Source organism: Abramis brama (genome assembly GCF_963993115.1).
Source record: "Abramis brama genome assembly, chromosome: 21".
Lineage (NCBI taxonomy): Eukaryota > Metazoa > Chordata > Actinopteri > Cypriniformes > Leuciscidae > Abramis > Abramis brama.
Window position 1 is genome coordinate 13,104,030 of NC_139983.1, and position 9,324 is coordinate 13,113,353.

General features: G+C 35.7%; 1 pseudogene across 1 annotated transcript; it reads right to left on the minus strand.

The window, feature by feature from the left end:
* Nucleotides 1-5,999: 5,999 nt before the first annotated feature.
* LOC311071757 (putative nuclease HARBI1) lies at nucleotides 6,000-7,012 on the minus strand (annotated as a pseudogene). The gene has a single exon. The product of its transcript is annotated as a putative nuclease HARBI1 (transcript).
* Nucleotides 7,013-9,324: the final 2,312 nt, after the last annotated feature.

Below are 9,324 nucleotides of genomic sequence, written 5' to 3' on the forward strand. Positions count from 1 at the left end.
TAGATCGGTATCGGTGATCGTATCGGCAGATACTGCTTCCTGCATTCCACAATCGGTGATCAGCTTCAAAAAAATCATTATCGGAGCACCATTAGTTTTGAGAGTTGAAATTATGTTGAAATTAGTTTTCTATGATAATTAGCGTAATACATATCCTGTTAATATATAGAGTATAATTTGAATTGGGTCAGTGAGACTTAAAATATCTGTTTTGCACATGAATATGTTTAAAAATTTAATTTGGGATTGCAAAACTGAATTTTCACATTTTTTAATTACCAGTCTTCAGTTTGATTATGATTGAAATTATTGTAACATTAAATGTATTTACTTTCACTTTTTTGTGCACTTTAATGCATCCTTGCTACATAAAAGTATCAATTACTGACCCCATACGTGCAGGATATATATATATATGTTCCAATATGCTAATGTGTACTGAGAAGGTTCTCCAGTGAGCTAGATTAGAGTGTGATTGAGCTCAGTAAAACTGTGCGGTGGGAACTATAGGCCTGTTAATGTATGGTAATTCTACAGCTGCTCGCTAACAGAGGAGCCGGTATTACCCAGCGATACCTTTGAACTCCCAACATCTCGCCAGATGCATAATTAAGAGCAAAAGAGCTGCAGTTACATTTGCAGGAAACAGTAATTATGGTTCCCTTCTTCATCATTTACACTCTTAATCATCTCGCTCACCTCCAGTCATCACCTCTGTCACTCTGTCTCTGTTTCTAGCTCTGTTTTTTGTCTCTCTCTTGTTCATAAACACACACATATACACACAGATTCGTGTGTGGGCTGTCATTTCATCAGATCGCTTTGTCTCTGTCATTCCCCTTCCCTCTCCCCCCCCCCCCCCTCTCTCTCTATCTCCATCTCCCTCGCACACACACTCAAACAGAGGTCCATTAGTTTCTCTAATGAGGGCCCTCACACACGGTTGCCGTTATGGCCCATAATCACCCCATTGGTGAGTGGCGGTGAGAGGCAGAGCTAATAAGCCAGTGACCACCAGGAGTGGGGGTCTCTTCAAACCCATTAGGGCAGAAAAGCAGAGCCCCAGGGTCAAAACACCTTTTCACATGTTCCCTCCATCCTATTCATTCACTGCTTTATAACACCATCCATTTTCTCAAGCCCATCGGTCCTCAAGGGACGAAGCCTGTAGGAAAAACACGCCACTGACATTTTGCATGTGACTGCACGTGTTTCCATACGCAGCACGTTTGTTTTCGCACATCTACACTGAGAGCGAGCGACACGATAAATGCTTGCAATTTCACATTACATGCTTAGACAGCTATTAACTGGAGTGATTTGGGTGTTGTTGTTTACTCTTACAACATTCTTCCTGTGAGCTATAGGAAACTAGCTTCAGGTTTGTTTATTGTCAAACACAGCTACTTGAATGAATCTTCCAGGTTTAAAACATTTTGTTCTATATCGACAGTGTGTGGAATATACGAGGTTGAAGAAATTAATATTTTATTCAGCAAAGACACATCTTTAAAACTGTCTTCTGAAACATTATAAATGTCTGTACTATTTCAAATAAATACTGTTCTTTTGAACTTTATTTATTATAGAATCTTGAAAAAAAAAATATATATATCATGGTTTCACACAAAAATAATAAGCACAACGTTTTTTTTTGTTTTTTTTTCAACATTGGCAATAAGACATGTTTCTTGAACACCAAATCAGCATTTGTGTTAGTTAACCTTTATTTAACCAGGCAAGTCACTTGCAAGACAAGTGCAATTATAGCCTATTCTTAAATCAGCCTGATTTAGGATTTTGGGTCAAATAGAAAGACTTTCAACTTGATTTGTTAGAAAAGGACAATTATTTGTGCTGCAGTGACATAAAACAATAAATTACACTATGAAAACATAATACAATTTAATACATACATACATACTACTACTACTACTAATAATAATAATAATAATAAAACAAGAATTGTGCATTGATTTTATTGATACAATACCTTTACTCAGCTCACATATTTCCTCTGTGAGAGAATCACATTTCCCCCAAAATATTAAAGGCATAGTTCACCCAAAAATGAAAATTCTGTCATCATTTACTCACCCTCAAATTTTTCCAAACCTGTTTGAATTCCATTGACTTCCATAATATGGAAAAAATGAATACTATGGAAGTCAATGGGGTCCATCAACTGTTTGCTTACTGACATTCTTCAAAATAGAATTAACAAAAAAAGAAAGAAAAAAAAGTGTGTTCAGCAGAAGAAAGAAATTCATACGGTTTTGGAACAACTTGAGGGTGAGAAAAAGACATATTTTTTTTATTTTTGAGTGAACTGTCCCTTTAATGTAAGAAATAATATAAAAAATACACTAAAAATGTTGTTTTTTGGCGTGAGAATATGGATACAGTATTGTGAGGTAAACTATTGCAATGCTTCCAAATAACAATTCCCCCAGTCCTAGCACTTACTGGTCTAGGGCCCTGTTTCACAGACAGGGCTTAGATTAAGCCAGGACTAGGGCTTAGTTCAATTAGGGCATTTTAGTAGCTTTTATAAACATGCCGTAGAAAAAAAAAGAAAGAAGAAAAACATTACTGGTGTGCATCTCGAGACAAAACAATGCACTGACATATTTTAAGATATATCAGTGCAAGTTGCTTTCAGTTAAAGCAGCTCAAACATGCATTTTAGTATAGGACTAGGCTTAAGCTTTGAAACCGGGAGTAGAAGTGGAAAACTAGTCTCAGACTATACACCAGAGTCATGCTTATATGTACAGGATACAGTTTAAGTATTGTGGCTGTACTTTTATAACAGTATTTATTTTAATGTTTACTCCCTGAATGGCCTTTGTATGCTACTGTTTAAAACTGAGGGATGAATCGAAATTATTCTCTGTACTAATGTACATTGATACAAATTTGGTTGATAGAGCTTACTGCTATTGAAGCCCATTCCTTTAATGAGCCGTGTGGTATGAAACAGACTTGGTATTAGTTACCTCACACAATCTCAATAATATCATATTTATGGTGTGTATTATTGAGTTCGTAATGATATTTTCTGTCTCTTGTGCAGAATGATAAAGCAGAACACTGATTCGTTTTATAGCCAGTCAATTGGGGGAATCAATGTTTGTTGAATCATTTGAGTTATTGGAGCTGTGTTGGTGTAATGCTTTTATAGTGTGTCTATAGAATTGTATCTGTTGCAGCACATAATAAACCCATGGCAAGTGATTTTATGTTTCTCAAGGGCACATAAGTCCAAACATCTGTTATATCGTCTTATGTGCAATACACAGGCAAATTTATGTTTCTGCTGGTCGGTGACCACACTCCAGACACTTTGTCTCCATGCGATGGTGCTCTTGATGAATTCATTAGGCTACACAAAAGTAATTTGTGTCTCAAGAAGCAAATACATTACCAACCAAACAAAAAAACGAATATTGTTTGCATGAGTGTTTTCACGAATCACTCTCTCGCTATTCAGCTAATTATTTTGGAGTTAATTACTTAAAATGCAATTTATCATTGTGCAGTGGTGGCATGGTGGCTCAGTGGGTAGCACTGTCGCCTCACAGCAAGAAGGTCCCCAGTTTGGCTTTGAGCCAGGAGGCCTTTCTGTGTGGAGTTTGCATGTTCTCCCTGTGTCAGCATGGGTTTCCCCCACAGTCCAAAGACATACAGGTTAGGTGTGTGTGTCAGGAAGGGCGTCCGATGTAAAACCTGAGCCAAATCGAGTGTGTGAAGCGGACCCTGCAAATGAGAGGGGATATAACGCTAAGAAAGAGAGAGCAATTTATCATTGTGAAAAAAAAAAAAAAAAAACTTTTGTGCTTTTGTTTCAGGTTGTTATGTTGTAATGATAAATATAGTGGTAGAATTGTGTGTATTACCAAAGTCCCTTTAAGGCAAGTCGTTTCACTCGGCGGCCATCTTTAAAACTCCTCTCAGGCAGCTATTTCAGTCATACAAGTACAGCTCCTATCTCTTTGAAAGGGGAAACATCAAATTCTCCAAAGCTGTTCACCAAGCTTACGATTACATTTCATTTGTAATCACCAATGAAATATGACAACAACTGCCTCATAAATTATGTTTCTAAACGCTCAAATCATCACAAAAATTTTTTGTTTTAGGCTGGACCAGCCAATGGCGCATATAAGACTGTTTCTATAGCATCCGGAGCATCTAAAGGCAGGTGCAGTGACGCAATGACATTACCAACGCTTCCAAACGAACCCCTGATATATGAACGCAACACGGATCAAAAACATCTAAATGAACCAAAAACATGACGTGATGTCACAAGATGTGACCCTAAAAAGGACAGAATGCTAAAGCATACCTGTTTTTTCTTGTCAAAGCTACGTTGCCCATTACAGTTTATTACAGGCATCAGAACGGCGTCTCCCTGCAGCAGATGTACATACATACAACAAGCGCTAACTTTAGCGTGACGCAATTGGTCACGAGACATACGAGAGCCAATGCCATTTCACAATCAAAGCGGACATAATGCTTCTTCTGGCGGCGATTTTTGAATGTGTCAGGATCTTTATGAGCTTTATGGCAGTGATCACTTTTGAGTCTGTTCCTCACACGAATCAACCGTTTGCCCTTGGAACTCTTGGAATATTTTTACTTTTTGAATAAATTGTGACTGTAGTCTTATCTGCCTGTTATATAATGGGGCGGTTTCCCGGACCAAGATTAAATTAAGACAGGAGTAGGCCTTAATCTAGAATAGTTAATCATGTCTTAAAAAATGGCTTTCTGAAACACAGATTAAGTACAGATTACTAACACCTGGACTATGGAGTCCTCAACTAAAATACACTCGATTAATTTAATACCACCTGTGCAAATCAGGATTAGCTGGATTGAGGTTGCCTATAAAACATGGAACGAACCAAGAAAAGGTTAAAATTGCATGCAACTGAGAAGCAAATGGCAATGGAAGTTGAAAAGAGAGTGCGATCAAAGAACTTTTCTGAACATGAGGAAAGTATTTTAAAGCAAATAGTTTCGAGACATCCTGTTATCGAAGATAAACTGCACACATCAGCTGTTGAATCAAAGAAAAGGAATGCCTGGACATCTATTTGTAATGAATTTAATACAAATGAACACACATCTACAAGAACAATACAACAACTTCAGGTAAGAATCATTAGTTTTATTATGGCTTTTTAAAATCACTGTTGTATTTATAATAGTTATTTAATACAGGTGTTGTGGAAAAATATCAAAATAAATCTAAAAAAAAAACGTTGCTGAAGCTCGAAGAGAGAGGTTTAAGACTGGCGGAGGACCTCCAAATAAAGACTGTGATGTGTTGGATGAGTTACTGACAGGAATACGGGAGAATCAGCAACCTTTGGAGAACATACCAGATGATGACCATCTGGACAGTTCAGATGATGGATCACATGCACCTATATTAAGTATTTGAATTTGATTTTGGCTTTTGTTTCTCTCCTCTCAAACTTCTATTTGCTGATGATGTGAAACATTTTCCCATTTAATCTGTATTTATTTGACCATACATGAACTGTTCATGTTTCAAGGAGAAGGTCAAAACAGAACTGAAGAATTGGAAAGCAGCTTACCCTCCACATCCTCAGAAGCAAGGGTGGCAATGTCTGCCAGTACTGGTAACCAGAAGAAAAGACTCACTGTTCATGAAAAGTTGGCTAATGATTTTCATGAACATAAATTGAAGTATCTTAAGGAGGAGCATGACATGAAGATGAAGATACTACAAGTAGAACTGGAGATAAAGATGAAGGAGAGAGAGATGCAACAGGCTCAAATGTCACATCAGTACATGAATCTGTGAAATAAATATTGTTTTATTAAGAAAAGATGGATGTTGTGGTGGTTTCAGTAACATACAAGACCAAAAAGTTGTACACTTTTAACAAATATTTGGTTTTATTATTACATGTATCAGATCTGAACAGAGGGTTGAAAGTTAAATAATGTAAAAAGATCTATTTAAAGTGGCACAATGCAAAAGCATCCCTGTATGCAAGTCCTTCTCTGTGGTTTGTTGTAAATGGTGGCAAATCTGGATTGTCATCCTCTTCTATTGGGGGATCTGGGCATCCCTGCTTTTTTAGGTAATTGTGAAGAACAGCTGTTGCAATGATGACAGTGCAGCATCTACTTGGTTTGAATCTGAGTGTTTTCCTAAGGCACTGAAAATGACTCCTCCAAACAAGCGCTCGACTAAACCCCTTGTGGGCATATGAGCCTGGTTGTAGCGCAGTTGTTCAGCTGTTGTTGGGTGCAAGTATGGCGTAAACAAGAAATCCTTCTGAGCATACCCACTGTCACCAAGCAAAATTCCATTATGATCTCTTCTTTCAAATTGAGTATACAGAGATGAGTTGAGGAAAATTCGGGAATCATGAGTTGCACCTTTCCACCGTGCAACAATGTTTGAAAACTCTAACTGGGGAGTGCATACACCTTGGACATTTATGGAAAACCAGTTCTTTCGGTTCCTGTATTCCTCAGCATCTGGAGTAGAGGGACGCTTAATGGGAATATGGGTTCCATCTATGCAACCTATGACTCCTGGGAAATTTCCATATTCATAGAATAGTACCTTGTAGTTTGCCTGGGTTCTAGCATCAGGGAAGTTTATGTAATGTGCTTTTAATTCACAAATGGCCCTGCACACTCTGTGAATGACTTTACATAATGTTGGTTCACTGACACCACATAAATCCCCAGTTTCTCGATGAAAGGTGCAACATGCCAAGAACCTTAAAGTTATGAGCACCTGGAGACAAACTGGAATAGGCTGTCTTCTTTGGGTCACAGATGAAAGCCTGGGTTCTAAGAGTGAAATTATCTCCACTGCATTTACTTTATGCATGCGGAAACGATCTCGAAAACTTATTTCATCAAAACGTTGCAATGGGTCACTTCTGTCTGCAAGAACTTGCCTGGCTGGTGGAAAGCGCTGATCATCATTGACATAGTCCAAGTAATTCATGTGTCCTCCAAATGAAATTAATCTGAAGTTAAACCTGCCTCCTGGTAGGTTTAATTTAAGCCTCAATTTAGTCCTGAAGTTGCTCTAGTCTTCCTCCAGGAAATTAGCCTATTAAATTCTGGACTAGACTTAGACTTTTTAAAACCATGACAGAGAAAGCACATTTCTGTTAATCTGATTTAAATGGCCATTTTAGTCTAGGACTAGGCTTAATCTTGGTCCGGGAAATCACCCCAATGTGTTTTATATTGTATAAATGGGTAGGTTTAGGTTTGCATGCTCAAACATGTATAAATAGTAAATAAAAGATAGTGTAGATAAAAAAAAATAATAATAATAAAAATTTGAATACAATATGCTGGTGGATTGAAATGAAAATCAAACCCCAACATATATGTCATAATAGCAAAATTATACACCAATATATATTTCATCATGGTGATTAAAATTCCCATGTGCATCGTGTCCGTATTGATGGCAAAGGTTTCTTATTGAAAGCAATGGAGTACCCTGCATGTCGAAAAACGGTGTACCCTGTCCATTAAAAAGTGACACAGAGAGGTCACCAAAGCATCAATATGCGACGAGTTGGGAGTGAGAATGTGTTAGCCTTTGAGATGAATGCTAATGGAAAGCTTCCACCAGATATTGATGTAAAACCATAATAATTAAAATCCCTAATTGATATTAAACTAAGAACCCTGCTATTACATGAGGCTTAATTTACTGCGGTCATGAGTGTGTGAACACTTTTAAAAACCAGAGAAATGTTGGTTAATGTTTCCTGTGTTGGTAAAATTAATTGGTTTGAACGGCATTACAAGTTTAAGATCAAGGGGTCTTGGAGTCAAATCATCCCCCAGTCTAAAGTATGCATAATTAAAAACTCTTTCATTGCACTATACTGCTATTAGTATGTATTTTTGATGCCTGTAATTAGCAGAAACGTAACAGACATGGAATATAAATGAGGACTACATGCAACTGGGGCTAGCGATCTCTTAGTGGAATTACAGCCTAATGTGATGTTTTTCTTTTTTTTCTTCCTGATCTGGCATATCTCATTAACGTGATTTGTTCCTCATCATCAGGAAAGTATTCGTCATTTTACTAGCGATTCATTTCATCTCTTTTCTTTTTCTCTCTGATATTAGTTCCACACATTATAAATTGCTTCACTCCCATCGTACTCTTGTGTACCACGACAGGGAGTTCAAATCAAATCAAATCAAATCCAAAGATGTATGAGGGATCATTTAGTTCTTTTCAAAATGCATACCTTTGTTTACATATACGCTTGATTATTCTGAAACAAGATTCATTTTCTGTGAAGAAAACCATTTCCTGTCAAGATCAAAAGAGAAACTGGATTGCATTGAACTTGTGTATTACATAAGGACATTTATTTTGTAGCCATATGCCAGTGAAGAATGGAAACTCACTTTTGTGTTCAAGCAGGCTTTATTGTCATGAGCGTCATCGTCTCTTCAATACAAACTAGTATATATATTTTTTAAATATATTACTTTTGGAAACTGTACTCAAACTGAAGCAGCACTGTTTTCTTTCTTCTGTTTTCCAGGCATGAATGCCCTGGGCATAAATGTAGAATAGAAGAAATCTAACGGCTGCATTTTAAAAGATTTGGTCACATACTAGGATTATTTTTATTCAATATTTTATTTAATTTCAGTTTGACTGCTCTGGGTATTTTTGCCTTTTTATTTTATTTTATTATTTTATTTGATCTATTTATTTATTTATTTATTTATTTTTAATTAAATTAAATTAAATTATTTTATTTTATGACATACTACACGATTATTTTTATTTATTATTTTATTTCATTTCAGTTTGACTGCTCTGATGGGTATTTTTATGGTATTTTTGCCTTTTATTTTGTTTTATTTTGTTTTTTATATATATATATATTTCATTTTACTTTTCATTTTTATTATTTTATTTTATTTTATATTTCATTTTATTTCATTATTTTATGATATACTACATGATTATTGTTTTTTTATTATATTATTATTTTATCTATTTAATATTTTTTTTATTATTTTATTTTATTTTATTATTTTATGATATACTACAGGATTATTTTATTTATTATTTTATTTCATTTCAGTTTCACTGCTTTGCGAATTTTTTATGCCATTTTTGCCTTTTTATTTTATAATTTTATTTTATCTATTTAATTTATTTTTTTATTTTTTATTATTCAATTTTATTTTATTTTATTTCATTTCAGTTTGTCTGCTCAGGGTATGTTTTACCTTTTTTTCAGCTGTGGGTACTTCAGTGTC